This window comes from Myotis davidii, unplaced genomic scaffold (assembly GCF_000327345.1).
Source record: "Myotis davidii unplaced genomic scaffold, ASM32734v1 scaffold552, whole genome shotgun sequence".
Lineage (NCBI taxonomy): Eukaryota > Metazoa > Chordata > Mammalia > Chiroptera > Vespertilionidae > Myotis > Myotis davidii.
Window position 1 is genome coordinate 228,378 of NW_006283439.1, and position 6,052 is coordinate 234,429.

Consider the following 6,052-nt stretch of genomic DNA (forward strand, 5'->3'; position numbering starts at 1 on the left):
CTGGCCTGGCTGGGCTGGTGACTTAGTAAACAACGGTGCAGGGGAGGCGACCTCAGCATCCTCGTGCTCGCTCTGCCCTCCCGCCTGCCCGGGCCTCTGACGGCTTCCAAGAGATCAGAACATCGTCACTAAGTGAGGCCTTAGAGCCCTGTCTGGTGTGACCATGAGGACGATGTGATCACAGTTGGAGGATCCACTGGAGACGCCCCGTTCAATGCCCCGAGTGGTTGGAAAGGCGCTGACTTAGGGCACTTTGCTTCTCTCTAGACCAGCGGTTCTCAACCTGTGGGTCACGACCCTTTGGGAGCCAAACGACCCTTTCACAGGGGTCGCCGAAGACCATCGGAAAACACATATATAGTTACATATTGTTTTTGTGATGAATCACTATGCTTTAATTATGTTCAATTTGTCACAATGAAATTGGGGGTCACCACAGCATGAGGAACTGTATTCAAGGGTCGCGGCATGAGGAAGGTTGAGAACCACTGCTCTAGACGATAGGGGGTGACTCCAGGCAAACTTGGCTCTGGGATGAGGTTTGGCCTAGAAAGCCTGGACACTGGCCTCGGGCCAGACGTCCACATCACAGGTCACAACGCAGGTCATAGGTAATTATACAGGTCATTGCACAGGTCGCAGGTCATTGCACAGGTCACAGGTCATTGCACAGGTCACAGGTCATTGCACAGGTCGAGGTCATTGCACAGGTCACTACGAGGCCGCCCAGGCTCACACCCGCACGTGGACATCTGCTCAGTCACCACGTACTTTTCCATAAACGTTGCGTCTGGAAGCCCTTGGAGGGGCTGCAACCTCCAGTTCCCAGCAGACCCGGCGTTTCCTCGCACCCAGCGCCGTCCCCACTGTGGCTGGCCTGGTCCCTGGAGGCACTGGAGCTGGGGACCCATCGCCCTCAGCAGCAGGAAGAACAAGGGTGGCCCCGTGTCACACGCTGGTGTCCCCTTTCTCGGCCGTTCTCCCCTCGGAGCCTGTGCCCCGAGCTGGGAACCTGGACGCTGGCGGGCCCTGCGGGGCCCCTGGAGGAGCCTCATCTCCCACCCAACTCTGCACGGTCTCTGCCCAGCGGGAAGCGCTCCGCAGGGCCCTGTCGGGGGTAGAGACGCCGCAGGGCGCCCAGGACGTGGGGGTCCCCCCAGGGGTCACACACTCGCTGTTGGAAGACTTCTCTGTCCCTGCACCCAGCGCCCGCCTCCCTCTCCTCGTCCCCGGCGGGATCTGCTGCCCCCGCTGCTTCCTGATGTCCACACATCCCCCCCCCCTTCCTCTCTTTTCACTGGCTCCGTCTGTGTTTCCATCCGCGTGCTCACACGCACATGCTCCTGCTGGGCCTCGGGCTGTGCCAGCTGCTGGTGGTCTGGCTGGGGCTGCACGATTATAACCATCAATAGGTCCCCGTCACAGTCTTTTCTGCTTTATTTCACTGTCATCCAAAGCTATTTTATTGGCCGGCTGGTGCTTCTCAGTGGTTAGAGCATTGGCCCCTGGACCAGGGGGTTGTGGGTTCAATTCCCGGTCAAGGGCAGGTACCTGGGTTGCAGGTTTGATCCCCAGCCCCGGTCGGGGTGTGCGGGGGGGGAACCAATCGTGTTGCTCTCACGATGATGCTCTCTCTCTCTCCCCCTCCTCCTCCCTTCCACTCTCTCTAAAAATCAATGGAGAAATATCCTTGGGTGAGGATTAACCAAAGAAATGTAAAAGGAAACAGGAATGATGCCAGCCTTGCCGCCCGAATGCCCTCAGCTTTGGTGCCACCTGTACAGGAGCTGCCGGGCAAGGGTGTTCCCCACCCACGCTCCCGTGTGAGCCTTGCCACAACCGTGTAGCCGACTGGTATGTCCGCTGAGGAGGGGGAGGTCCCATTTTGGTCTAAATGCAGTCGCCGATCCAGACAGCAATTCTGCTGTAGGTAGCCTCCCTTCCCGTCACCTGCTCGGAGCCTGTGGACAGCTTACCTCGCTTCGATGGGTGGAGGGTTCTTTTTGCTTCTGGTTTGCAAGGTCGTCATAGGGGGGTCGTAGAACAACCTCATAAAATCTGTTCTGGCTTTCCGATGGCGGTTACACATTCCATGGCCACGTACAAAACGCGGCTATAAAATATCTATGCGGTGGATGCTCTACCTCCAGTTTGACCCCCGGGGTTTTTCTGTCGCTTTGCCAAGAATGTGGACATGCTGGAGCATGAAATTCATGGTGCTATTTTCACAGAAGCTCAAAACAGCCCCGGGCAAGAATAGCTGTGACCCACACTGCTCTTGATGTCTCTATTAATGCAGAATGTTGGGCAAGAGAGCTTGGGGCACGGTAGGTGTTAAAATGAACATCCCTTCAAGACATTCATTTATGGGCTGCGGGCCTCGGCCCAGGGGCAGGTGGTAGGTTGGTTCTATTTTGTGTGGATTCCTTTCCTGGAAATGGGTTTCTAAATTCTCCGTGCCCCTCAGAGGCCACGTGTGGGCAGAGCGAGTTTAGACCATGCAGGGCCCAGCTTATGTCCACTTCTAAGAATGAATGAAACGTCTTTAGGCCCCTGTGTCCTTCCATTTGGAAAAGGTCAGGACCGACCTCCTCTCTCTTTGGAAAGATAGGACAGGACTTTTACTGGGTCAGGACCGAATTTGTCTTCAAATCTAATGATGTTGCTCGTTTTGGAGGCCCCGCTATGGCCTATAGATGCTCCAAAGCTAAGCTGCAATGTGGTCTTGATGATGAGCACTGGAATGAGGAATCTGTTTCTGTACTCGGGCAGCGAGTGGATGCTGATGGGAGTCGCAGGGACGGGTAGGAAGCGGGCTTGGCGTTGGATTGGCCGGAATCGGAGCTCAGCTCCACACCCAGCAGTTCTGTGATCCGGGGAATGAATGCCATTCGCTCTCTCTAAGCCTCACTTCTCGGCACTGCAACGTGGAGATGATACCTAGCCCGCGTCCCTGTTGTGGGGATTAGCTGTGAGAACAGCAGCCCTGGCACGGTCCTTGGCAGAATGATGGCTCATCCGTGTTCACCCCCTTCCCTGGTGAGCTGTTTGCTGAGCGAAGCGGTGACGGAAGCACAGCTCTGTGCCAAGTGCAGGAAGAGGGGCATCTCTTCAGAGCTTGGAGTTGGGATAGAGTTCGGAGCCGTCCCCTTTTAAGGGACTTGAAAACAAGGCGACTTTTTTTAAAGCAAATTGAGCAATAGTCTCCCCCCTCCCCCGTCCCCACCCCAAGTCTCCCGTCGAATCTGAGCCGAAGAGACAGGTGTCGGTACACACTGACCTGGTCTCTCCTCGGACAGTGTCTAGTCAGTGCAGAGCTGAGGTCAGCTCCACGAATAAACGGTGCGTCGCTCGAGCTGGGCACCAGCACATCTCGTATCCGAGTGGTCCCTCCGGACACTTCCTTTCGGTCTCGCGTCAACAGATCCCTTGGCCGGGAAGGAAACCAGGAAACGGAAAGGAAGTCAGCCTTCCAGGGTTCTCCGCCACCAGCGGGACGGCTGCTTCTCCCCCTCAGACACGTTGAAAAGTCTCCTCCAGTGTCTCTGGCTGCTGTGACCGCAGAGGACACGTGTAGATCTGTGGAGCTTTAGAATGGAACCTTTTCTTCTGCTTTTCTTTTCAGAAACCCAGGGGTCGTTAGGGTGTGCCTTGTAGGAGAAGTTTGAGACACCCTGGAGTTGTCACCCTTCTCGTTGCTTATGTCAACGGGAATGACTTACGTACCGTTCCAGTGTTAGATCAGGCATAAGAGACGCCGCACATCTACTAGTGCCGATGTTGACCATCATGCAGATACTACAAAATGTCAGTTCTTAAAATGTTTAAAAAATAATTAAAATTCTAGATAACAGCATTTTCACATATTGCAATGAGTGCTGAGTATTTTTTCCATTTAGTTTTAACAAATTATGCTTGTTAATTTGGGGCCATTAAAGTGCAACATGGCCTTAGCCAGTGTGGTTCAGTGGACAGAGCGCCGGCCTGTGGACTGAAGGGTCCTGGGTTTGATTCTGGACAATGGCTTGGTCCCCAGTAGGGGGCGTGCAGGAGGCAGCTGATCAGTGATTCTCTCTCATCACTGATGTTGCAATCTCTCCCTCTCCCTTCCTCTCTGAAATCAATAAAAATATATTAAAAAAAATAAAGTGCAACATAAATTTAAACCACTCTGCCCCCCTCCCCCCCAATGAAAGGTAACATCGAGAATTAAGGAATAAATACAAAGTCTGCTCGGCAACCATAGAATATTTAGCTTCCTAAATATACCTCGTGTGTGGGAAGCTGGGGAGGAATATTAAGCTCTTACATTGCCAAGGTGGACGGGCCAAAGTACTTGAAGGAGCCAGGGAGAAAACGGAAACGCTGAAGCTGGCTCTGCCCCTGAGAGATTTGGCCGGGGCCTGTCCCACGGGGCCCTGTCCAGGGACCGGGGCCATCTCAGGAGGAGCTTGCCCACGCCGTGGCCGGCGGACAGCGAGATGGGGTGGCGTGGCTGAGCTGGCACTCCTGGACCAGGAGCCTGCGGTTTCTCGGTTACTTCATCTCGTTAAATCGGTCCGGTGAGTGGGTGGGGACCAGAGTGAGGCTCCCCGCACCGTGTGTAATTAAAGCCCTTGGGAGCTCGTCCTAGCAGCTGGGAGGCGGAGGTGGGAGGGCAGGAGGAAGTGCCCTCGTGGGCTCTGACCTCATGCAAACCCCGGGCTGTGCCTTGGAAAAGTGTCTCCGCGTTGGCTGGAGACGCCGTTGGGAGAATGTCTCAATTTAACCTTCTCAGAACCGGATGTGTTGCGAGTAGAGCAGATGCCCTGTGGGGCCCTGGGTGGGCCTGCAGAGTGTCCGGTGATCCGCATGTGTGCGCTGTCCGTGAGGCTGCCTCCACCTCTTCCGCTTCCGATCAAGCGTCTTCCAATAACCCCACAGCTGCTGGGCAGCTGCAAGCACTCTCTGGTCAGCAGGACCCGCTGCGCTCACGGGCGTTCACATCACCCGACACTCACTCCACCTGGGAGACTCACCAAAGGATTTCTAAACACGTGTCTTAAGTGCTCTGTATGACACGGGACACTCAGTGCTCTGTATGACACGGGACACTCATTGCTCTGCTGTATGACAGACACTCAGTGCTCTGTATGACACGGGACACTCATTGCTCTGTATGACACGGGACACTCAGTGCTCTGTATGACACGGGCATGACCTCCAGGCGGAGTGAGTGTCCGGTGATGTGAATGCCCCTGAGCGCAGCGGGTCCTGCTCACCAGAGGGTGCTTGCAGCTGTCCGGCAGCCGTGGGTTAGTGGCTCCCGATGTTAAAGGGGCAAGAAGTTCTCAGTTCCCAGGGTCCTCCTGCCTGGAGTGCAGCATTCAGTCTTCAGCCGGAGTGTGGGCGGGTGTGGCATCCTCGTGGAGAAGGTAAGAAACGTTCCTCCTCCCGAGGCAACGAGAAAGTCTCACCCCACAGAGTTTATTTATTGCTCGTTCGCTCCCGGCCCAGAAATAACCACAAAGCTCTCTCGGATGAGAATGGTTAAAATTAAGCAATGAGAACTGAAGCAAAAATAAAAGTGTTAATTCTTATTCCAAGAAGTTAACCGACTATTTCATCCGGTTACCACAGGCTTTCCTTTAAGATACTCTTGAGTTTTTAGGGTGAACACGTGTCAGTGTCTGAAGCGCGTGGGGCCGGTTAACCCCCGTGCCCGTGTTTTCTGTGTCCCGTGACGGGAGCTGACTGGCAGCTCCGCGTCTGAAGTGCAAACTTGACTCTGGTGCTTGGATTTCCGGAATCTGTTTCCTCAGGCAGATCTGTCCACGAATTGTCATACAGTGTCTCCTATTCTGAGGGGTGGTAAGAAGGTAAGAGAGAGGATCTGAGATGCTACACACAAACACATGCACACAAACACCCACACACGTCACGTACACACACGCAAACACATTATATCACAGAGCAATGAGTGTCCCGTGTCATACAGAGCATCCCCTTTCATTGCCCTATGGTTCTACTTTGCATTTCAGGTGTGAAACCTAAATATCTTACTACTCTTATA

General features: G+C 54.3%; 1 protein-coding gene across 1 annotated transcript in view; it reads left to right on the top strand.

The window, feature by feature from the left end:
• The window catches only part of MAP3K7CL (MAP3K7 C-terminal like), a gene marked incomplete at its 3' end in the record, with an annotated part of 21,618 nt that overhangs the window by 395 nt on the left and 15,171 nt on the right, over positions 1–6,052 (top strand). The gene's annotated exons all lie outside the window — the stretch shown is intronic.